The sequence below is a fragment of the Cupressus sempervirens genome, chromosome 5, assembly GCF_028749045.1.
Source record: "Cupressus sempervirens isolate cs-2001-9-10 chromosome 5, ASM2874904v1, whole genome shotgun sequence".
NCBI lineage: Eukaryota > Viridiplantae > Streptophyta > Pinopsida > Cupressales > Cupressaceae > Cupressus > Cupressus sempervirens.
In genome coordinates this window covers 565,534,481-565,560,290 of record NC_143122.1, presented here as the reverse complement: position 1 = coordinate 565,560,290, position 25,810 = coordinate 565,534,481, and the positions used below count along the sequence as shown (strand labels likewise).

Here is a 25,810-nt window from a genome sequence, read left to right as displayed (position 1 = left end):
TAAAAATAGCTCTTAATAGTAAGTAGGTCAATTTAATTAAGTCGTATTATGAGATTAAGTATAATAAAGTTATTAGATTTAATAAATTAAATTTTTTGATTTATTAATCTCATTTAATGGAATTTATTTGATCTAAAAATTTGGAATTGATGAAGTAGTTAAATTAATTAAATATATATAATAAAATAACTTGATTTATTAATTTATCTTAGTAAATTTAAATTAGTTCAATCTTAGTACAAAGTTCTTCCTTTTATCAACAAATGTTGTCCTCTATGTACCAAATATATGTTTTTCTTTATTTGGTTAGAATTTTTTCTAAAATGGTTTTTCTTGTGTTTATGGAATAGTTCGAACTAGAGTCTAGTGTGTGGAGATAATTATAAAATTAATATTGATAAATATTATAATGAAATACGATGATAATTGACTAATAATTATATTGATTGATACTAATAAGGATGATAATATGGTTCTTACTACCCACAAGCCAAATACTGTTGAAACTACCTAGATGAATGACATTGATGAAAAGAATTTAGTTGGGGATACAAATTCTATGCCTGAAGAGGCCCACATTGACACTATTCATCACAAGTTGAAGAGTGTTGATGAGGAGACTAGGGAGAAGAACATTAGTGGAAGGCTTTTATTTCTTAACAAATCTAAATTGAAGGCAGATGTGACTCTATAGGTTGATACTTGGCTCTATAATGAAATTATAACCCTAAAGAAAAGTGTTAAAGAGCTGAAAAAGAATCTAGATATTGAAAAAAACAAAAGAATTGAGCTTGAAGGAAAAATCGAGAACATTCCTAAGAAACTAATTGCCTATGAAGTTGTGGTGAGGCAACTAGTCAAGGATAGCAGCCAATAGATGGACATGAGTACTACAATCTTATGTGCAATGACAATTAGCATTGGTAGGAGGAGCAATGAGGAAACTATTTCCCCTATGTCTGCCCAATGACTGGTGGTCCTGGCAAATGGACTAGGCTAAGCACAAAAAGTGCTATTGAAGTTTCCCATGTTTCCTATGTTGAGGGTCTCCTTCAAGAGGTTGTTGATACTACCAAAGAGTTGTCTAAGGCTATGGAGGAGCTTGAGTAATAGGGTAATTTCATATTTTTCTTCTGCTAGCCCTAGTTGTTGGTTCAGGTTTCTAGTTTTGTATCTTTCTGATGGTTGTCTTTTGTTGTGGATTTTTATTTCCAACTAGTTTTTTTTTGTATGCTACTATTTAGGTTCTAGATCCTTGTAAAATATGGTTTTTTCTTGATGCTATTGTAGGTTCCATGTCCTTGTGAAATCTTCTAGACTCTATCTTGTATTTTTTTATTTTTTGTATGGGGTTTTGGGTCCCCTCAAAAATTGTTTTTACTATAATCCAAAAATATTATAATGAAATGGTGTATGTGATGATCATGTCTATGACTTTATTTTACAAGGAGTTTATGAATTTTTGTCTCAACTTTTGGAAAGTTATTTTTCTACCAGAGGCATGAAAGTCATTATGATTGATGACAAGTTTTTCACTTGTGACTCATGTTTTCCAATATACCTTTTACCTTTTTTCTTCTTTGACCTATTGCATCTATGTTCTTAAAGAATCATAGTGAATTAGGAATTTTTCTCTATTGGGGTTTATAATTTCCTTGGAGTTATGTTTTCGATCACTACTTGGGGGTTTCATTGTAAATACATTTAAGATGGGGTTAGTAATGTTTGAATTTGTATCATATTATCTTCATAGGGCTAGAAATAATATTTGGTATGGATGTTTGAAACTAAATTTTTTTATGTCTTTATCATTTTCATATTTTGGTAGAATTTACTAGGAACATATTTGGAGGGTGGCTTGAACTGGGGGGGTTGAGGCCCAAAGTGGTAATTCCAGGATAACCCATTGTGTAGTCTTAATAAAGTGATAAATTAATTAATGAATTAGGTTTTGGATTCACAGTTTAAAAAAAAAAAAAATCCTCTCTCATAGCCTCAATTATTATTTTTAAATCAAGATGGGATAGAGATGTGCCTAGCCATCTTTGGGATGTTGATCTAGAAAGTTGACACCTTGTCCACATGAGAGGTAGTTGGCTCTACATGAGTTTCACCTTGGGGTCACATCCAGTTTGACTATTATGACTACCCAAGAAAATGGAGTATATGTGATGACACCCTTCAGCATGTGTGCTATGATTCCCTTAGTTGTGCTTAGTTCACCTATAGTATAGGAAGTCCCTTTATTATTTAAGTTGTTATCTATGGGGTTATTCAATGCTCTCTCTTAGATTTTTTATATTGTTTTTCCTTCTTGACAAATATTTGTATCTTGTGCATTTTAATTTATTGATTGATCTTTTGGCATGTGTGATCTTGAAGTCCATCTCCTAGCTCAAGGGAGTGGACCATGAGGTTTACATGGTTGGGTGGTGAGCATTTTTCCATTGAGGATTATATTCTAGTTGAATATTTTTATTTGATGACTACAACATGATCGATTCTTCAATATCCTCATGATACTTATTAGTTCTTCACTTATAGTTGAATGATTGTATCTCTTTTAGTATTTTACTTGTAGAATTTTCATAACTCATGTACATGTAAACCTTTGAGAATAAGGCTATGATCTTGTAATTGCATGTTTGAAAATGTGTCATAGAAAATATGTACTTTGTATTGTCACTCTATATCTATTCAAATATTTAATGGTTGATGATATTTATTACACTTTACGATATCATGTTCCAATCCTTATTCTTATTATGTGATGTCTAGACATGGCTAAGAAAAATCATTGAGAAATCTAAGAGGGTGAAGGATAGATCATGCTTTATGAATTTAACTTATGTAGGATTGTATGTTAAAAATAAATTTAAAAAATTATTCCACATTTTATTGTTTTTTTGGGGATTCTTAGCTGGGGTGTTACATTAATACTCTAGTTCCTACTACACCATGAGCTAAATGCCTCTTTTTGCTTTTATTTTTCAAAAACTATGCATAAATTAGAAAAATAAAAATAAAAATTGTTAACTAGAGCATGGAGATTAAATCAATCTATTTGATCTTTGTTATCTCCTAAAATAACTTAGAAAGCATGGCTTAACTCATCTTTCACCTCTTAAGGCATCTGATCAACTTAAAATGCATGCTTACCTCTTAGCTTTTAACTCATCTTTCACCTCTTAAGGCATCTGATCAACTTAAAATGCATGCTTACCTCTCAACTTTTAACTCAACTTTGAAATAATCTTGAACATTCATATCAATCAATCTCAACCATTTATTCTACTTGAGGTTTCTATTAATTTAGGGATCCTCTCTTTAGTTCTCATGTGCAACTGAAGAGTAATATTATCATGTTATTTTTTCTCTAGTGATATTGTGCATCAAAATTATGATCTTTGCTTATTATCATCACTCTAGCTTAATTTGTATATCATAATTAGCATAAGAATTATGTCTATTTTATAGAAATAGATTATCTTGTATCATTTTTATCTTTCATTACGATTAATCTCATATCTTATTTGTATTGAAAAATAAAAATATAAAGCTTAATCTTGCATTTCATTCAAATCATTTATCTCAGTGCAGTAAAGTCATTGAATAGCTTGGAAAATATGAGAGGACTCCTACTCACATCTATTAGGAACCAATAGATCTCTTTTTCTACTATTACTATTATTTATATGATATTACATGACAAACTAGAAATCTCATGATCTATTGAAGTTTTTGTGGTTGCAAATCCTTACAAGTACAAATTTCACATACATAGCCATTGCATGGGATCATATGAAGGTTCACTATGAAAATAGTATTAAGAAATCCAATTGGAAGTGGGGATGATCCGCAATATAAAAATATCATTGAGTTTCTTCTTGATTAATTTTTATGGATCAATAAACAATATTATACAAGAGAAGTGTGGAACAAAATTAAGGAGTACTTTAATCACTTAGCAAAAGCTTAGGTAGAAAAATATCATTCTTGTCATAAATATTATATATAGCATGCTCAAGGCCCCAAAGATATTTTTCAATTAATAATTCCCTACATAGGGCTACCATCTCCCTCTTGTTAATACCATCCAAAACCATGTAGGAAATAAATGTACCTACTAAATCCTCATTCAACCTATAGGTGAAAATATAACCAAAACACTTTTCCAAAATACTTTTCCAGTTCTCTTTTGACCATATTGTCAATAAGCCTTAGGATTCAATTCCACCTTTCAGGAGTGATTGGGCCCCAAAATACCATCTTTCTACTTTCAAGGACATGAAATGTGCAAGCATTAGTCTCCACACTGGTGGCTAAAGAAAAGGAAAGACTCTTTAATGTATGTTGCTAGTGTTGTTGTTGCACCAAAAGCTCAAATTGTTAATGCCATATACAACCACTAGAATTATAAAACACATGAGGAGCTTAGTCCCTTGTCATGAATCTCATAAGGGGTTCTAGCCAACTGCCAACAATCCCCCATGCAACATCACTTGCCTATGTGGATTTGAACATGTGACCAGTTCTAATACCACTTGTAAGCCGCTAGTTTTATCATTAAACCAAAAGCTCAAATTGTTAATGCCAAATACAACCACTACACTTATAAAACACAAGAGGCAGTTAGTCCCTTTTCATGAATCCTATGAGGGATGTTGGCTCACTTCCAAAAAGAAGTGTTTCTCTTCAATCACCAAGAAGTGATATAAACATGCAAGTAAAGAGATGAACAAAAGACTCATACTTTAAAAAGGGAAACAATCAGAAAGGCTTAATGGTATTTTGGGGCCCAATAAATATTGAAAGATTGAATCGAATCCTAAGGCCTATTGACAATATGGCCTAAAGAGAAATTGGAATTTCCTTTGGGGAAAAATATTTTGGTTGTTTTTTCATCCATAGGTTGAATGGGGATTTAGTAGGTACGATTATTTCCTACATGGTTTTGGATGTTATTAACAAGAGGGATATGGTAGCCTTCTATAGGGAAGTCTTCATCGACAAATATCTTGGGGCCTTGAGCGTGCTATATATAATATTAATGAAAGGAACATTATTTCACTCTCTGAGGTCTATATTTTCCTTATTGTGTGTGTGTGTGTGTGTGCGTGTGTGTGTGTTTGATTGCACACATGTTATAGTATATAGAAGATAGATAGATAGATAGATAGATGCGTAGGTAGGTAGGTAGGTAGCTAGGTAGATAGATTGATAGATAGATAGAACTTGGTTAGGCATTCTTTTAAAATAGTTATAACTTTTTATATTAAGTAATTAGAATAAACAATTTGATTGCTAGATAATCCTCAAATAGTCTTGTTTGGAAATGATTATAGATTTTAAAAGTGTTGGAATTCCATTAAATTCTAATCTAGACTAGACTAAGTATGAGATATAAGTCCCTCAAAATAAAAGTTATATGAAAATGTGACCATATATTTAAAAATCAAATAATTTATATACTATAAATTTTAGATAAATGTCCACATATATGATCAATATGATTAAATTTTTTTCAAAAAATAGAAAATATTTGGTTAGATTGTATCGCTCACTCATTTTTATTTTGATCATCTTGGAAGTTGATATTGATTCTAGCATTTAAGGCATACCAGTGTTATTCAAAAATATATGAGTATTAATTATTATGAATTATTATCATGATTTTTCCATCTTGAATTATTGACAATAAACTCTTTCTTGAGAGGAAATAAAGATATGTAGGTTTTTTTAATCTTTGAAACAACTAAAGATACTAAATTAGGAATGCTTATAAAATTCATTATGAAAGTTATAAAAAGCCATAGAGAAGAAGCATGGCTTAATAGGATAGTAGATGGATGTTTAAAATTCATGTTGCAAATGGATGACATGTCCTCTTCTAGAATTCACTTGTATGTATAAAGAGAGATTTGTAAACTAAAGCCAAAAATCAAACCATGGAATTTAAATAAAATAGGATAGGTGGTGAAAATCCAAAAGTGCTACGTACATGAGGACATGTCCTCATCTGATATAACCTAGTGTTACTAAAAAACTAGATTTATAAATTATATAAGGTACATGACACAATTAGTCACAAGCAAGACTGGTGGTTCTTTACTTTGTTCTTTCTTATCAGTCCCCTCATGAATATATATTTAAAATTATTTATAAAACATAATACTAGGCCTTGATCTTTTGCCAATAAAAAAAATGAAGAAATAACTGAAACATTTTTTTTGTTATTCAAAATAGGAATTGATTAAAAAGTATAGTGAACCCACCTAAAAAGGCTTCATTTTAATGTATCAGGGCTTACCTATAAACTAAATAGTAAGTGTTGTGGTCCAACTTGACAAAAAATAATAGAACTAAATTAACACTTGAATGGTAGGTAAAGCCTAGAAAGCATCAAAGGACATAGAAAAAAAGAAATGATACAAAGAGTTAAGAGAAAATTCCAAATCCTTATGATTAAGTAATATTCTTATTACTGAGGAGTTTCCATTTATTTCAAATTTGAATGAATTTATGTGTGTTTTTTTTTCTTATAAGAGGTAAAAACGAGTTTTAAAAGGACCTAAAAATCATTTTACAAATGCGAGATAGTAAATTATAAAAAGGACAAAAACCTAATTTAAACTAAGTTACCCCTAAAAAATAACCAAAGGATTTGTACATTACACAATGGTTGACCATTACCTAACAGTTTCTAGATCCATTCGATGGGCATGAGAAATAGATGCCTATTTAGGAATGTTGATGTTTGGTAGCTTCAGCTGGATAAAACTATGTATAATTATATATGAGATATATTCTCTCTCTATGTGTGTGTGTGTGTGTGTCATTTCTTATTCTCAATATAAATAAGAGATCAATGTCATTTGGAAAAAGATATATCAAAAAAAACTATGTCATTACATTTACAACAATCTAGAAAAATCAACATGGTATCAAAGAAAAACTATGAATGTAAGGAAATAAAGAAAAGTAGTGATTGAAAGTAAAAATGGAAGAATATGTCTAAAGATTCAATGTTGGTTTGGTTGTTTCTACACATTTGGATAAATTTTAATATATGGAATCATAAGATTCAAGGATCTTGACAATCCAAACAATATTGAAAAGAGCCTGAGATTATAGGCATATGTAGAAGTAATAATTGGAAAAGAGTAGACAGAGCTTGGGAGTCCACATCATTATCAATCAAGTCCAATAACACCATATGAAGGAGAGTGTACAATCAAACCCCCGTTGGCGATAGCTTTGATAAATGTAGAGATAATTCTCATTTAGATTCAAATAATTAGTGTGGTATTTGACATTTATAGGTAGTAATGCCAAATCTATGATTAGAAATATGATGGAAATAGGATGTATGTGTGCATACAAAAAGAAGTATATGATATAATGCCCAAACATGAATACTATGCAATTTGCATATAAGCAATGATAGAATATCATATGCAAACACAAATTCCTAATATCAAATCAAAATAAAAGATAGGGGAAGATTAAAATTGATCAAGTGGCTATACTTTATAGAATGATTGGTGCTTGTATTTGTAATAAAATTTATAGGAAATAATGGATAGGACGAGAAGTAACATAACAACAAGAATGTAAAAGACAAAAAAATCAATGATAAAGATAAATAGAGACTGGGGACAAATATTCATAGCTATAGATATTTTGCAAATCAATAATAGTCAACGAGTAAACTAATTATCTCAACTAAGATCAATAGGAAATGATTAAGATTGTGGTTCAAACAAAAGAGCTACAAAGGTGTCACTTATCAAACCAGAGATACACAATCATAAGATATAAAGAGAGAAATACACAACATTGTGTGAACAAGTAGAGAAAATAGATGAAAAAGATGTATTGGATAATAACAAGAAGGTATTATAAAATCTTGTAGAGATGACTAAATTGGTAAAGATAGTCTCACTACATTCCAAGCCTAACATAAAATGGAAATAAAGATGTAATATATGCATGGGAACCTAAAAGAAAATACAAATTTTTTATAGTATTCAAGAGAAATAAAAAAATGCCATGTTACTCAATGACTATCGAGCTTTGTTCAAGACGTGAATTTATAAATCCCATTGGCATCAAATACACTACAAGCCATGATCTAATAACACATAAGATCTTAATGCCATTTTTGGAGAGATACAATCTTTCCTAGCAATATAACAAAGGGGGAGATTATAGTTTTGCCATTGCAGGAAGACCCATTAATAAAGGGGAAAAAATAAGACAAAATACCACATTTTAAAGAAAGGAGATATCAAAGAAGAGGTCCATTATCATGTATCATGAAAAGGGAAAAACTAATATCAGATTCAAAGGGAGTTTGTCGCTTATTCAAAGGTAAAGGAGTTCAGAAGATTGATGTTCAGAGGGAGTCTAAAATATTTCTCTAAAGAGGTAGACAGAGGATATGTTTTAGTTGATCCTTGAAGATCTTGAGCATATTAAATTCAAAGGGACTATGATGCTCCATCAAAGGCAACTTTATTCGACAAGCTCAAATGATTGATTTTTAGAGGGAGTTCAAAAGTCCTTGTGTGTGTCTGTGTGACCTTAAAGGGCCTATCCCCTATGTACATCATGAGTAAGTGACAACTTCCAAATGATTATCACTTTTATTTGCAAAAAATATTGAGAGGTGATGAACTTACAATAACTCAATTTTCTATTATGATAGATATCTTTCAATGTCTATGAAAATCATGACAAATTATACTTTGCATGGTGCATGTTTATATGGTACAGATTATGAGAATGTGTGTGCACATAACTATTAGAATATATTATCCACTAATATGACTGGGGGGGGGGGGGGGAAGAATTGATTATACAACTATTATCAAAGTTATCAACGCTAAACAAACTTAACCATATGAGCAATATAAACTAAAACTACAACAAGATACTCTTATACAATAACACTAGATATGTTAACTAGGGAAAACCTTGAGCAGAGTGAAAGCCCCGGTGGGGATGGTACCCACAAAATGATGTACTAATATAAATACTCCTTGTTAGAGGATGGACCCTATTAGGACTCTATGAATACATTCAGTACATATGAGTCCTTGTTAGGAGACTTTAAATCCCTGTTAGGAGTTGTGGAAGATAGCTAGACCCACTACCCAAACAACTTCAAGGGAAAGAACGATGAACCCATTGTCCAAATGATCTCTATATTATTCCTTGTAGAATAATAGAAATGAAATGTACTTCCTTCCTCTTCCTCTGTCCTATCAACCATACCTTTTCTCCTTTTGAACTTGAAACCATGTCACAACACTCAAATCCAATTATCTCTAGGATCACTTACATGCATTCAATAAGAACTCTATTCCTTTTTGCACTTTGCACTTCAATAGATTTTTCACACACTTACAAATAAGGAAAACATCTTTCCTTTATGTCATATCTTCATAATACTTCCTTGAGTCATCCTTGAAGGTTTCCCAATTAATTATAATAAGATAACTAATTAATTACAATTACAATAGCATTATTGGCTCATAGTCTATATAAAACTTCACATGTGTGATATTAGGGCTTGCGCACTTGCTAATGTCATCAACAGACTATCCTCTATCATTGTCTGAATGTGCATCTTCTCATTGCATCTCAGATGTAAGATAGAAAACAAACATTAAGAGCTGGTTTTCCAATACTCTATCTCTGAACTACTCTCTATAAATCAAGTACAACTTATGTACATCTTCAACTTAGACTGCGCATTTGACCACATCATCAAGACACTATGTTGAACATGTCCATAACTATGTATCACTAGACAATCAAACCATTGTCTGTAACATTAAGATCTTTGTATGCTACTCACCCAGTCTTTACAGAAACCATGCTATATGTTGACATCAATGACAAACATACTAATGAATGCAATGTGCCAATACTCTCCAATGTTTAGAATACTCCCCCAAATTAGTATCATCAACATTCATGCTAATAATCTCCTTCTTTGGCATTGATGGAAACATAGATGAAAAACCATCTAAGTTCCAAGAATACCAAACAATGTTATATTGCTATTGTTGACCAGCATCAGTTGTCCACATACTTAAAAAAATATCAATACAACAGAAGCATACTCCTGCTTCTTAGACATCAATTGTTTACTTCACACTAAACAATTCACAATAGATTAGGTGCATATTCCTACTTTATTTTATCAATCTTCCTAAATCTCTCTAATGAGATATCTCTCCTTCATGCATATTTTCCCCCCCATACTTAGGAGTTATTCTCTCCCATACTTAGGAATTTTTTTTCTTCCATATTCTCTCCCCTGTTGACATAAATGTCAAAGGCCTCAATCTCAGTGTTACAACATACCAATTTTTAAATACCAATTGCTAATGTACTGCTCCAAGTCTTCAACTAGCTCGAGTGTCCAAAGACACTAATCAAAACCAAATACCAAGAGTCCTAAATAACTCAACTCATCATAGATACTCCCCCATATAGGAAGCATCAACATTCAGTCCAAGCTAACAATAGTGCTTTGTACCACTAGACTAATGCACTCTCTGCATCATCTACTCAAAAGTAGGCAAGGGCATAACCCCAAGCATATCTCTCAAGTACTCAAATATATCTTTAGGAAAAGGCTTTGTAAAGATATCTACAATCTGGTCTTTAATACTCACATACTTCAATCTGATCTCTTTTTATGTGGATGGAAGCCTCTCGTCATTTAATTAATTATTGCTAGGGAGGGATTTCTAGAGAATGCATTAATTATTGGAAGGAGGAAGCTTCTAGCTCTTGCAATTAATTAATGTTTTAGTTCCTTCTAGAAGTATGAAGAAAAGGATAAATAGGGCTAAAAGTCTCATTGTTGAGCATGGGATTATTGTATCGGAGGATTATGACTTGTATTTGATAAGAGCTTGGATGTGTGAATCACACTCTTTTTTTGGCAATAGAGGACATTCATTCTCTGTTGTAACATTCTAGACGTCATTCCCTTAGGGTTTGGCCTTTGGAATATATCTCTTTGTAATTGATTGCAACATTTTTAGCATTAATATAATTTCAGCCTTGGTTCAGCTTTTGGGCATTCCTAGGTGTCCATTATAGTGGTATCAGAGCTATAAGTCCTGCCATCCTATGGAGGTCTTATAGGGAATTTGGAACAGTGAGATAAAGGGAAAGAGTTTGACAAAATGTATACTAGTCCAGATCAAGAAAATGCAATGCTTAGGTCATTGAGTTCATTAGAGGAGCATAATAGGCGAATGGATATGATGCAACAGGAGTAGAATAGGCGAATGGATATGCTATTGCAACTTATGGCTAGAAAGATGGGCATCAACATTGACGATTTGTATGTTGCTCCAGAGCGGAAGGTAATTGATTTCTCAGGTGGGATCGAGACATGTATAGAGCCACCCATCTATGATGTTGGTGATATGGGTGCTTTAGCAAAATCAATAGAAACATGTGTGCAAAGTCAAGAGACCACATATGAAGCTTTGTCAGGAGATGGTGTTGTAGTAACAGTGGGATTAGGAGAACATGAGGATACTATCATATCAGTAGCCACTTCTATGTCAGTTGAACCATCCAATGAGGAGTTTAATGATATAAATGCAGTGGTTGATGTATTTTCTAATGAAGCCACACAAGTTGTTGATTATGAGTTTTCATCAACTACAAATTTGGTTCAGTTTTTTGTTGTAGCAGTTAAAGTTGTTCCTATGTCCATATATTTCGATGTGGCAACACCTATTGTTGATACAGTTAGCATGAATACATATAGTTCACCTGTAGCTACATCTTTTTCAATGCATGATAGTGATAATATGCATTCCAATCCAATATATACTATGTGGATGGATACAGGGAAGAAGACATTTCATAGATCTTCTATGGAGTTGCCTTATGGTGACATTCTGACTTCATCAACACAAGTTTTGAATGCTAGGCTACAGGGGTTGGTCTTGAATGCTAGGCTACAGGGGTTGGTCCTGATGATGTGGGTTTGCAGTTGGTATAACTTCCATATGGATATCACATATTGGGATCCAGGTGGAGGTTGGAGTCCATTATGTTACTTAATTTCTTGAGGACAAGCAATTTCAAGAAGGGTGGATTTTTAATTATCCCATCTTTTAGCTCTCACGTTCTCCAAAGTCTAAGTCATTTAATTTAAAGGTGACTTTGTATTTAATTAATTAATTATTAATTACAAGGGAGTAGCTTCTAGGGTATGTATTAATTATTGGAAGGACGGAAGCCTCTCGTCATTTAATTAATTATTGCTAGGGAGGGATTTCTAGAGAATGCATTAATTATTGGAAGGAGGAAGCTTCTAGCTCTTGCAATTAATTAATGTTTTAGTTCCTTCTAGAAGTATGAAGAAAAGGATAAATAGGGCTAAAAGTCTCATTGTTGAGCATGGGATTATTGTATCGGAGGATTATGACTTGTATTTGATAAGAGCTTGGATGTGTGAATCACACTCTTTTTTTGGCAATAGAGGACGTTCATTCTCTATTGTAACATTCTAGATGTCATTCCCTTAGGGTTTGGCCTTTGGAATACATCTCTTTGTAATTGATTGCAACATTTTTAGCATTAATATAATTTCAGCCTTGGTTCAACTTTTGGGCATTCCTAGGTGTCCATTACAGTTTGCAAATAGTCTAGTATGGTGTTGCTTTTGAACAATAACAAATATCACTGGGGGTGGTAATTTGGCTCAAGAGATGCACAAGCCTGTTGACACCACAGAACTTTTAGTTCATCATATAGCATTCAGCTGTCTTCTTTAACAAAATCCAAAGAGAATACAGACAAACTAATGAGCCGTGTCTATCTCAATTGAATAGCAAGTACTATAGTGAGTATTAGGAAACTGACCTTTCGAATAGCATCCAGTTCATAAAGTATTAGGAAAGTGACCTTGCTAATTAGTTTAACATAGATTGGTGAATAGAAAATTCATAATAAAAATTTGATTTTTTTCCACACTTGTTCAAACCATATAATGAAACGACAAAAAATGAATTGTATACAAAGACCATATTGTAGGCTATCCAAGTTGAAAGTGAATAGATGACCTTTATGGGGTGCTGTACCAAGTGGAGCAAGTATGTGAGAGCTTGGAGATGAAGGGCTCCTATTTTGGGGCCAATATTTGGTGGTTTCAAGGTGCCTACGGAGAACCTTTGATGCTAAGTCTTAGTTATGTAGAATTTGGCAAATCTGGTGAGCTTTCTACGAGTTTGTACCTGCTGTATCAACAACCACTATGCCCTATTCCAGATCTTCAGTATTTTGATTGACATCAATTATAAGTGTGCATCCAGATGTTAGCTACAATTGATTGGGGTGGCTTTTAGTGTGTATCAGTCTCATTTGACATGTGTGATGGCAGTATCAACGTGTTATCAACATCTTACATTATTTAGAAGAGGTGTAGTTCAGTGGGTAAATGTTTGGTCATTGTGGGAATGGTATTCTATGCTTTCTATTAGGTTAATTTGTGTTGTTGCAGTAGTCTGATTTTATAATCTGAATGTTGTATCAGTTTGTTTCAATAATGTTCTTGTTATTTGGCTATATTGTAATGCATCTCACTATAATGTCCCCTTTTTGACATGACATTCAATAATAAAAATAAAAAGTAAAAATATAAAAAATTAAAATAACATGTAATATAATTGTTATTTAATTAAGTTTAGTGAATGATCAAAATGAGTGCAATAGAGTTATGAGTATTGAAGGATTAAGATATAAAGGAGAGACCATTCTATGAGAAGAGAACATGAAGGAAGCATACAATCATTTGGAAATAAATTACTATTCCGTGAGGCAGCAATGAAGGGTGGTGACTCAATTCCTTTTGAAGGGTGGCAATTCTTTTATAAATAAAATATAAAGGGAAGATCAATAGAAATTCACCATCAAATGTCATTTCATTCAACTAGATACAAAATCAGAAATCCATTCAAGAATCAATTTATGAAATCATTACACACCAATATATCAAATCAGCATTCATTCAATCATCACTATCAACATTTGTTAAGTCATCAATCCTGAATCCATCAAAGTAAACCATTCAATTGTCCACCTATCATCAATTGGGAATCAAATATCAAAATAACCAAACAATTAGACCAGCAAGCAAACAATCAGTCACTTATACAAGCAAATATCAACTATTCAAGTATCAACCATTCTAGCATCAAATCATTTAAATATTTATAATTAAGACATCAATTGGTTAAGCATCCACCCATCAATCCTTCAAGAAATGATAATAAAGAGAAATCAGACAATTGACAATGATCTATCAAATACATCAAGATATCAGTTTTGAATTCTAGTTAGTACTTGCAAACTGGACAGGTTCTGGGCCCATAGGGTAGGCTAAGGATTTGAGGCAATATTTATGATACATATTCCACAAAAATTAGCATAATTGGTATAAATACTAGGTCGTTAGTGTAGAGCGTAAAAACTAGTTGATTAGGACATTTAGCAATTCTCGATTTGGGTACTCCATTTCAATTTGTTTAAATTGTTTTGTCCAACGTAGGTTGATGCTTTTTAGTTTCAACGTTGAAACCCAAAGTGTCATATTTGGTAGGCATGTTTGTTCTTATAGCCTTAAATTCATTGACTGTGATTTTAAGAAAAATCTACGGCGAGACTTATTTTTTAGATGCATGATGAGAAACGATTTCCACATTGAAAAGTTTTATGAGAATTCCTAGGTTCAACAACTATGTCTTTTCTAGGGCTTATAGCATCTCTTCTTTTGAGCTTATGCAAGTGACAAAGTATGAGAAGGGTAGACTTTAGCAATGGCTATTGCTTTTGTTATTATTCCATTGTTTATTATTTTTCTTATCTTATATCTATGTTTATTTTACATTTTTTCATTTCCACATAAATTGTGGCCTGAGGGGCCACACCTTTTTATATTGATTTAAGAAAAAAGATCACACATAAGGGTGCATCTATAGCTAACTACTCAACATCTAGAATCATATTAACAAAAAGGTTCATATTCATTCTCAAACATATTAAATTGTACATCAGCATAGCCACCAGGGCTAGCCTCCAAGAGCAATCTAGAAAATTTCCACTATTCAGAAGGGTGACAAGAATCATAGTCCATCTTGCAAAAATCATTTTCCAGACCAATACACAGGCTTTCTCAAGAGTATAGAGAATAGCCCAAGCTTCCATCTAATTTTTAGAATGAGTACTTAAGGAAGTAGGAAAGGAAAACTTAAACAGGGCTTAAAGTTCCACTACTAGTACCACCCATTCCTGTTGGATGTGAATTACTCCTTGAAAACCCATCTATATTGATTTTGAGGAAATCATTTGGGAGGGGAGACACTAACCTAAATGGGTCACTTTCTTGACTTGCTGAACTCTGGGACCAAACCTATTTTGTGAAGAAAGAGAAAAGCATTGATCCAAGTGATTAGCAATGTGGAGATCCAAATGAACAGTTGACTAAGATAGCTCTTGTTTCGACAGACCACCCTCTCATGAAATCTCATTCATATTATAATCTTGCACGATATTATCATAGCAAAGGTGATTATGAAATTGCTGGCCACTACTACATGGCATCAGTCAAGGAAAGCCAGAAGCCACAAGATTTTGTGTTGCCATACTTTGGGTTGGGACAGGTTAAATGAAATTGGGAGATCTTAAGAGTTCTCTCTCAAATTTTGAAAAGGTTCTGGAGGTTCACCCTGAGAACTGTGAGAACTTGAAAGCTGTAGGCCATATAAATGCTCAACAAGGGCAATGAGAGAAGGCTTTGGAAATTCTAAGAAAGGCAACTCGCATAGATCCACGTGATGCTCATTCCTTTATTAAGATGGGTGAGTTATTGATATCATCAGACCCCAGTGCAACCTTAGATTCTCTTAACACAGCAAAGTCTCTTCTGAAGAAGAGCAGAGAAGATGTACCCATTAAATTGTGATGCAGGAGCATCTAGAGGTATAAGGGCAATCCTGTGTCACCCAAAAAAATGTACTTAGACTTAGTTTCTATTTTATGTCTTTGCATTTTTGGATACCCATTTGGCTCAAATAAAGGTTCCAACTCTCATAGTTCAACTATCAGTGCATTTAAAAATCCTGAAAAAATAGGAGCATGCAATTTGACCATCATTTTGGTGACCTAGAAGGTGTGACTTGGCCAGATGAATGTAATCGAGATTTAGAGCATTCCAGAAAAAGAATCAAGTCAAAAGGCCCCACGGTTTGAAAGTTATTACAGTTTTTTGAGTTTTGGAGACCCCCTAAGAATGCTTCAAAGTCAGGTTTGGGGCATTAAATGACCTCAAAAAGGGTCAAAAAATGGGGGACAAGCAAAGCTTGTCCATAGGGCTATAGAGCGCTTCGAGAGCTTTCCAAAAATGTAAACGGTTTGTCAATCGGAGTTACGGTTCAAAAGTTATGCCTCCCGGAAGTTCGGCTACCATTTATGGATTCTTCTAGAATTGCACCGACTTCTAACGCAGCTTCCGGAACCTTCTATTTTGTCGGTGGATGCCTACTAGCACTTTCTAGAATGTACTCCTAGTCCTTAACCCTCTGGGGTCTATTTAAGGAGATTTCTGGCATTGTAAAAGGCAGTTCGGATTGGAGCTTGAGAGGAGGTGCTAAAAGGAGAAATATTCTCCAGATTTATGCTATTGTAAGCCCGCAGGGCATGTTTTGAGTTTATTTTCTCTGCACTATTTGTACCAGCTTATTTTCTCAGTTAATATAATTTCCCCTTTCTATTGTGTCTATTCTGGTTGTTGGGTTGTGTCCCCATCAAGTGGTATCAGAGCGGGTTTTCCTGAGTGTGTAGACAGAGCGCCGACTGTGAGGCAGTTTGCACCAGGACTGTGTGGTTGTGGGTTTGAGTTAGAAGATTCCTTTAGGAAGAGAGCATGGTGGAAGGGCCAGAGCTGTTGATCCTAAGGAGGTTAGAGCCCTCCAGAGAGAGGTACAAGCATTGCAAGAGGAGCTTCGTAGAGGAGCAAATATTGCCGCAGATGATAATAGTGAGGATGACAATGAAGAGGAAGTAATGGAAGTTGACGAGGAAGTTCTGAATCCTGTAGAGGAAAGGCTTTTTAGGGCCATTTCTAGGTTTGGGAAAAGACCTACAATTGAAGTGGGTATATTTTCGGGAAATTTGAAACCAGATGAGTTGATCGATTGGATCAATGAACTGGACGAATACTTTGAATATGAGGATATAAGGGACCCAGATAGGGTTAAGTTTGCAAAGGCAAAACTAAAAGGCCATGCCAAAATCTGGTGGCAAGAGATTCAACTGGAAAGACTTAGAAGAGGAAAGGAGAAGATCACAAGATGGGATCGCATGGTGGACAAATTGAAGAAGCAGTTCATTCCTGTGGACTACGAGCTTGATCTGTTTAAGAAGATGCATGGGTTAAAGCAAGTAGGAAGATCAGTCCAAGAATATACAGAGGAGTTTTACTGACTCCTGATTAGAGCGGGACATGCAGAAGCAAATAAGGAGAAGGTTGCTCATTATATCAGTGGGTTACGACCTAGCATCCAGGAAGAACTAAGTCTGGTAAGAATGACCAGCGTTGAAGAAGCATACAAGTTTTCCCTACGAGTTGAAGAGAAGCTGAGTAAAAGGTTTGAAGGAAGACAAAGAGGGCGCGGTCAAGGAGGAAGGGGAAGCGGTAGATCATCTGGAGGCCGCAATGAAACTCAAAAGAAAAATGAAGATGAGGGTACTAGTAGGAACCAGAGGAATGAGGGTTTCAACCGCTCCCGTGATCAAGACTTTGGAAATCAAAGAGGAAGAGGTAGAGGACGTGGGCAAGGAAGAGGAGGCTTCCGTGGTACCTATTTCCATTGCAATGAAGAAGGTCATCGTGCCTTTGAATGCCCTCAATGACAAGGAAGGACAGATAGGAGAGCTGAGGGCCAAGCTAGGGTTGCTCATGTGGATGAGGATGCACAATCATCACATTCAGAGGATGCAGAAAGAGGAGAGACCTTGGTAAATGAAAGAGTCCTACTAAGTGGTGAAAATGAACCAGGACAACGGAGGAGCTTGTTCCGTACCAGATGCAAGTGTGAGGATAAATGTTGTGATGTGATCATTGATGGTGGTAGCACTGATAACTTGGTATCCGAAGAGATGGTCTCTAAGCTAAAGCTCAAGAGGGAGAAACATCCCCAGCCCTATCGGATTTCTTGGGTAAAAGATGATCATAAGGTCCTGGTAAGTGAACAATGTTTAGTAAAATTCAAAATTGGGAGTTACCATGATGAAGTTCTTTGTGATGTTATTTCGATGGATGTTTGCCATCTATTGTTGGGTAGACCATGGTAGTTTGATAGACATGCAATACATGATGGACATGCAAACACATACTCTCTGACAAAGGATGGAGTTCGCCACAAATTGAAGCCCATGAAAAAGGAAGGTGAAAAGGTATGTAGCAGTGCTAGGATTTGTCTTGTTGATGGAAGGAAGTTTTTAGATGGCATGAAACATCAGCGCATGTGCTATGCTTTGATTCCTAGAAAAGATAAAGAAGGTAGTAGTGAAATACCATTTGAAGTTTCAAATTTACTAGGAGAATTTGGAGATATTATCTCTGATAATGTTCCAGATGGATTGCCACCAGTAAGGCAAATCAGTCATCAAATAGATCTGATTCCAGGAGCTAGTTTTCCTAACAAGGCTGCTCACAGGATGACTCCTACTGAAACAGAGGAGCTAAATAGACAGGTTTAGGAGCTATTGAGGAAGGGCTTGATTCGAGAGAGCCTAAGTCCATGTGCAGTACCTGCAGTACTCGCACCAAAAAAGGATGGAGAGTGGAGGATGTGTACAGATTCCTGAGCTATAAATAGGATAACCATCAAGTACCGATTTCCTTTGCCAAGGATGGATGATCTTATGGACTGCTTGAGTGGAGCTGAGTACTTCACAAAGATAGATCTGAAGAGTGGCTATCATCAGATACAGATTTGAGAAGGAGATGAGTGGAAAACAGCCTTCAAGACCAAGGAGGGTCTTTATGAGTGGTTAGTCATGCCCTTTGGATTGACGAACGCCCCAAGCACCTTCATGCGGCTCATGAATGAGGTACTTAAGAAGTTCTTGGGAAAATTTGTTATTGTCTATTTGGATGATATTTTAATTTTCAGCAAGACTTTGGAAGAACATTTACTGCATATTCGTAGTGTCCTTGAAAGGCTAAGGGAAGAGAAACTGTTAATTAATCTAAAGAAGTGTGTCTTTGCAAAAAGGGAGTTAGTCTATTTGGGATTTGTTATATCACTTGAAGGTCTCAAAATGGATCCAGAGAAGGTAAAAGCCATCTTGGAATGGCCTACTCCAAGGTCTGCTACTGAGGTAAGATCATTTCATGGTCTGGTTAGTTTTTACAGAAAGTTTATTAAGAATTTCAGTGGCATATGTGCACCTCTAACTGATACAATAAGAGGGGATAGAAAAGAGTTCAAATGGACTGTAGTAGCCGCGAGAAGTTTTGAATTGCTAAAGAAGAAGGTGACTGAACAGCCTATCTTGGCACTTCCAGATTTTAGAAAAGTATTCCAGGTGGATTGTGATGCTAGTGGTAGCGCTATTGGGGCTGTATTAAGCCAAGAAGGTAAGCCTATTGCATATTTTAGTGAAAAATTGAATGATGCAAAGAAGAAGTATTCTGTTTATGATCAAGAGTTCTATGCAATAGTTCAGGCCTTAAAGAAATGGAGGCATTATTTATTGCCAAAGGAATTTGTTTTGTATACTGATCATCAGGCATTACAGTACCTAAATAGCCAAGGTAAATTGAATCAGAGGCATATGAAGTGGGTAGAATTCTTGCAGAGTTATACATTTGTGTTAAAGCATAGAAGTGGAAAATCTAACAGGGTTGCAGATGCATTAAGTAGGAGACAATTGTTGCTTACAACAATGCAGGTTGAAGTAGTTGGGTTTGATGAACTCAAGAATTTGTACCCTGAGGATCCTGATTTTGCTGAAGCATGGAAAGCTTGTAAAGAACCTGTTGCTGTAGATAGAACCAAGTGGTTAGACTATTTGATTCAGGATGGCATGTTGTTCAAAGGTAGTCAATTGTGCATTCCAAGGAGTTCCATGAGGGAAAATCTGATTAAGGAGAAACACAGTGGAGGGATGGCAGGACATTTTGGTCAGGATAAGACCATTGCCATTCTTAGAGAACATTATTTTTGGTCTCAAATTACACAGGATGTGAAGAAGTTTGTACAGAGTTGCCAGGTTTGTTAAGTGGCCAAGGGGTTTAGTCAAAATACTGGCCTATATCAGCCATTGCCTGTTCCATCAAGGCCATGGGAGGACATAAGTATGGATTTTTTTCTTGGATTGCCAAGGACCCAAAGGGGTAATGACTCAGTATTTGTGGTGGTTGATAGGTTCTCCAAAATGGCACATTTCATTCCATGCCACAAAACTCATGATGTTGTCCATATTGCAGACTTGTTTTTCAAAGAGGTGGTAAGACTACATGGTCTTCCAAGAAGTATAGTTTCTGACCGAGATACTAAATTTGTGGGGTATTTCTAGAGGACATTGTGGAAGAAGTTGAGAACAGACTTGAAATTCAGTTCCACGCATCACCCACAGACTGATGGCCAAACAGAAGTGGTAAATAGAAGTTTGGACAATTTGCTGAGATGTTTAGTTGGGGATAAGCCCAAGGGAGGGGATTTGATTCTACCACAGGCAGAGTTTGCTTATAATAACTCTGTAAATAGGAGTACTGGAAAATCACCATTTCAAATTGTATATGGGAATAGCCCAAGGACTGCACCAGAATTGAGGAAGATAGAACAAGGGGAGAGAACAAGTGCTGAAGCTGAGGAATTTGCTAAACACATCAAGCGTCTACATGAGGAGGTTCAAGCACACATTATCAAGATGAATCAAGAGTATAAAGCTAGGGCTGATGCAAGGAGAAGACATAAGGAATTACAAGTAGGGGATCTAGTCATGGTGCACTTACGAAAAGAAAGATTTCCAGTTGGTACTTACAACAAGCTGAAAATGAAGAAATTTGGTCCCTGCAAAATTTTGAAGAAACATAACTCAGGAAATGCATATGAGGTTGAGCTGCCAGATGGTATTCACATTTCTCCCATTTTCAACATTGCAGATTTGACAGAGTATCATGATGATGGTACTGATGAGGAGCTGGTTTTAGAGCCATGTCCAATTCCTGCCTCTAAGAAGGAGGAGATAGAAGACATTCTAGATCATCGTGTGGGTAGGAGTACCAAAAATAGGCAGTATGAAGAGTATTTGGTCAAATGGAAAGGATGACCAATCGAAGACTCAACTTCGATTTCAGCAGCTGAGGTTTCCCATTTGGGATTTCCTCTACCGTCCATAAAGTGACAGGGTCACTTTTCAATCTACCCTGGGTGTCTGATGCAGGAGCATCCAGAGGTATAAGGGCAATCCTGTGTCACCCAAAAAAATGTACTTAGACTTAGTTTCTATTTTATGTCTTTGCATTTTTGGATACCCATTTGGCTCAAATAAAGGTTCCAACTCTCATAGTTCAACTATCAGTGCTTTTAAAAATCCCAAAAAAATAGGAGCATGCAATTTGACCATCATTTTGGTGACCTAGAAGGTGTGACTTGGCCAGATGAATGTAATCAAGATTTAGAGCATTCCAAAAAAAGAATCAGGTTAAAAGGCCCCACGGTTTGAAAGTTATTACAGTTTTTCGAGTTTTGGAGACCCCCTAAGAATGCTTCAAAGTTAGGTTTGGGGCATTAAATGACCTCGAAAAGGGTCAAAAAATGGGGGACGAGAAAAGCTGGTCCATAGGGCTATAGAGCGCTTTGAGAGCTTTCCAAAAATGTAAACGGTTCGTCAATCGGAGTTACGGTTCAAAAGTTATGCCTCCCGGAAGTTCGGCTACTGTTTCTGGATTCTTCTAGAATTGCACCGACTTCTAACGCAGCTTTCGGAACCTTCTATTTTGTCGGTGGATGCCTACTAGCACTTTCTAGAATGTACTCCTAGTCCTTAACCCTCTGGGGTCTATTTAAGGAGATTTCTGGCATTGTAAAAGGCAGTTTGAATTGGAGCTTGAGAGGAGGTGCTAAAAGGAGAAATATTCTCCAGATTTATGCTATTGTAAGCCCGCAGGGCATGTTTTGAGTTTATTTTCTCTGCACTGTTTGTACCAGCTTATTTTCTCAGTTAATATAATTTCCCCTTTCTATTGTGTCTATTCTGGTTGTTGGGTTGTGTCCCCATCAAATTGTTAAACAACACTAGGGTTCTTCATTTTGAGCATGATGAACTAGAGTTGGCTCAGCAAACTTTCATGGAGGCATTAGGAAATGGCGTTTGGGTTGAATTCATCAATAAAAGCCCCAGTATCAATTTTGAAGTTTTTCCTGTGTGTTTAAAGGACATGGAATTCTTCCATTGACTAGAAGAAGAAGGTGATTCACTTGAGTTTCCATGGGATAAAGTGACAACACTATTTAAATTGAGTTGCTTTTTAAATACTATTTAAATATAATTTAAAATATGAATTTATCCATGAGAAATCCAATGAATAGGTGCTCCTGCATCATAGACGGAGATGCTGATGCAAGGTATGATTTTACTAACTTCCCTCTTAGCGCCCTAGTCCACCAACTCATACATGAAATCATGGGAAAAACAGAAAAAAATGTTGGATTTAAAATCTTTTCCGATCGGTTATGAGGAGTATGAACGAGGTCTGCATGTCAGATTCGAATGAAGCCCTAAGATTCATTCAAAGCCCCCACACCAATATTGGCATGGAGGCTTCGAGTGAAGCCCCTTGGGACCTTCATTCAAAGATTTGGCTTCATTTGAAGCCCCTAAAATTTAGCTTCCCCACTTTCCATCTGATTTCTTCATTATGGAAAGTGAGAACCATTATTGTGGCCCTACCTAGGAACAAAATTTTATCACCTAATTTTCCTTTTGTTGACTTCATGATCTTTCTATGAAGCAAATAAAATAATAACTAACATTTTCTATGTTTCAAACTTCTATGTTGACTAAAAAACATCTGCTGAAATAACTTTATTTGACAAATTCCATTAAAAAATTATAACCTTTTTCAACCTAGACTTATATTAGACATTTTATAAGCTACACTAGATTAACATGTTTAAAAGTAACTACACATATCTAAATGTGTGCACTACATAAGTGTGCGATAAAAATATATATGTATATTTCAATCTATCTTGACATATGTTCATAATCACTCGTATGAAAAGGAATGTATTCAAATATTTCAAGCTCATCTTTGTCATTTGGCTCCCCAAAAATGTGCATACTAACAAAATATTATAGAAAGTCAAGTATTTAAACTATTTGCTAAATGTTACAAGAGAATGATAGATCGTTCATTGTTGAATATATATAATATTTCATATACCACAGAATAACTATTTTATAAATGAAAACTTTCATACATGGGATAAAGCATTCTGGTTGTTTGAAAGTCTATCAGACATTGTGAGCTTGCATAAAAAATATCACAATAGTCCTTGAATGCTCTTTTTTCACCTATAAGTAGTGGTGAATATAGAAATAACGAGACATTTTATTTAATCTACTATATGGATTTGAAGCAAACAAAATTATTATAGCAACTCAATGCAAAGGAAAATCAATATATTTAATTTAAAATAGTCTAAATGTGTTCATACAAAAACTATAAATGATTATCCCTATTTAATTGATCTTTATATATTCCTAGTTTTTTAGCTAATGACCAGCCAAATGAAGCCCGTAAAGACAACAAGACACAATTTATACCCAAATTAGCATTTTAGAATATTATGAGTGAACCACTTTTCTTTCTTTGTAGCCTATTTTATCTTGGAAATAGGATACCAAATCATGTTGTTATCCTTGATTTATAATCTTATCCTAGTTGATATTTTCTAACAAAAAATTCAAAAATCTATTTAGATAACTTGTCTTTTATAGTGTTAACCATTCTCCAAAAATACATATTTTTTTTCTAAAAATATCTTCGAACTCAATGGAAAGCTCATGATTCAACTACCTCTTGTCTCCTATTGAGGTATTTTGGGGATGATATAATAAATAATTCATTCCATCCTACATTGGTAATACTTCTTATTTGGTGAATACATCATTTCATCAAAAAGACTCTTTGTGTGGTGAACCTTTAGTATTTTACCTATACAGTAGATAGATCAGAAGCAACAACATATTTAAATAAACTAAATATCTCTAGAAACATATATGTATATATGTAATAATGTAAATCAAATAAATCTGGAATATTTTCAAGATATAAGTTAAATTCTCATGGATCGTTTAGAAGTCATATGTCACAAAAATCTTCAAGTGGGTTACAATTTCTTATTTTTTGAAAATAAATCAAATATTGAATAAATTTGAACCTAAGATTTATTTAAAATAATTTTAAGATATATATTCAATAAAAATAAAATAAAATAAAAGATAATAGAACTATTTCATCACTTGATTTTCCTTCTATTGACTTCAAAATCTTTCTGTGAAACAAATAAAAAACAAATAACATTTTCTATGTTTCAAACTTCTATATTGACTACAAAACATCTTCTCAAATAACTTTATTTGGTGAATTCAATTTAAAAGATTAGAACCATTTTCAACATAAACTTATACTAGATTTTCAACAATTTTCAAACTTCTATTTTGACTACAAAAGATCTCTTGGAATATAGATCATCCATTGTTGAATATGTAAAATATTTTATATACCATACTATTTAATCTTGCCAGGCTATTTGAATAGCTACATGACACTGAAAAAGCAAATCTTTTGTATAGGCTAATATTGTTCAAGTTTCTTGATTATGTGGATGCATATCTACGACTTGCAGCCATGGCCCAGGCTCAAAATGAGATCCAACTAAGCCTATAATTGATTGGGGAGGCACTTAAGGTGGATAAAACCTCAGTAAATGCAATTACCATGCTTGGCAACCTAGAACTGAAAATAGATGACTGGCTTAAAGAAAAAGAAACAATTAAAATTGCACAAAATGTATCAGATGGTAAGGATGCTTATGCTAGCATTTCTCTTGGAAAATAGAATTATTTTGTAGCTTCACGCAATGAGAAGAAGGATCCAGATGTGGAGGGAATACATCTTGATAAGGCTAGGGAACTATATTGTAAAGTGTTGGCTTAGAGACCTGGAAATGTCTATGCTGCAAATGGGGCAGGCATTGTGCTAGCTGAAAGGGGTCATTTTGATATTGCAAAGGAAATTTTCACACAGGTTCAAGAAGCTGTAGTAGGAAACATCTTTGTTCAGATGCTTGAGGTGTGGGTAAATCTAGCACATGTCTACTTTGGACAAGGACAGTTTGAGCTTGCAGTGAAAATGTATCAAAATTGTTTGAGGAAATTCTATTTTGGCACTAACACCCAAATTTTATTATATTTAGCTCGATCACATTATGAAGCAGAATAGTGACAAGATTTTAAAAGAATATTATTAAGAGCAGTACATTTGGCACCCTCAAATTACATGTTATGCTTTGATGTTGGTGTTGCCATGCAGAAGTTTTCAACTTCAACACTTCAAAAGAAAAAGCGTACTGCTGATGAGGTTTGCCAAGCAGTGTCTGAATTAAAGAACGTGCTCTATGTGTTTAGCCAACTGTTAGTAGTGCCAAGCCCTCATACACATGGCAGGTTTCAAGGATTAATATAG

General features: G+C 34.6%; 1 pseudogene; it reads left to right on the top strand.

Annotated features, from left to right (window-relative positions):
• The first annotated feature begins 514 nt into the window (after window positions 1–514).
• LOC149557187 (protein CTR9 homolog) lies at window positions 515–25,810 on the top strand (annotated as a pseudogene).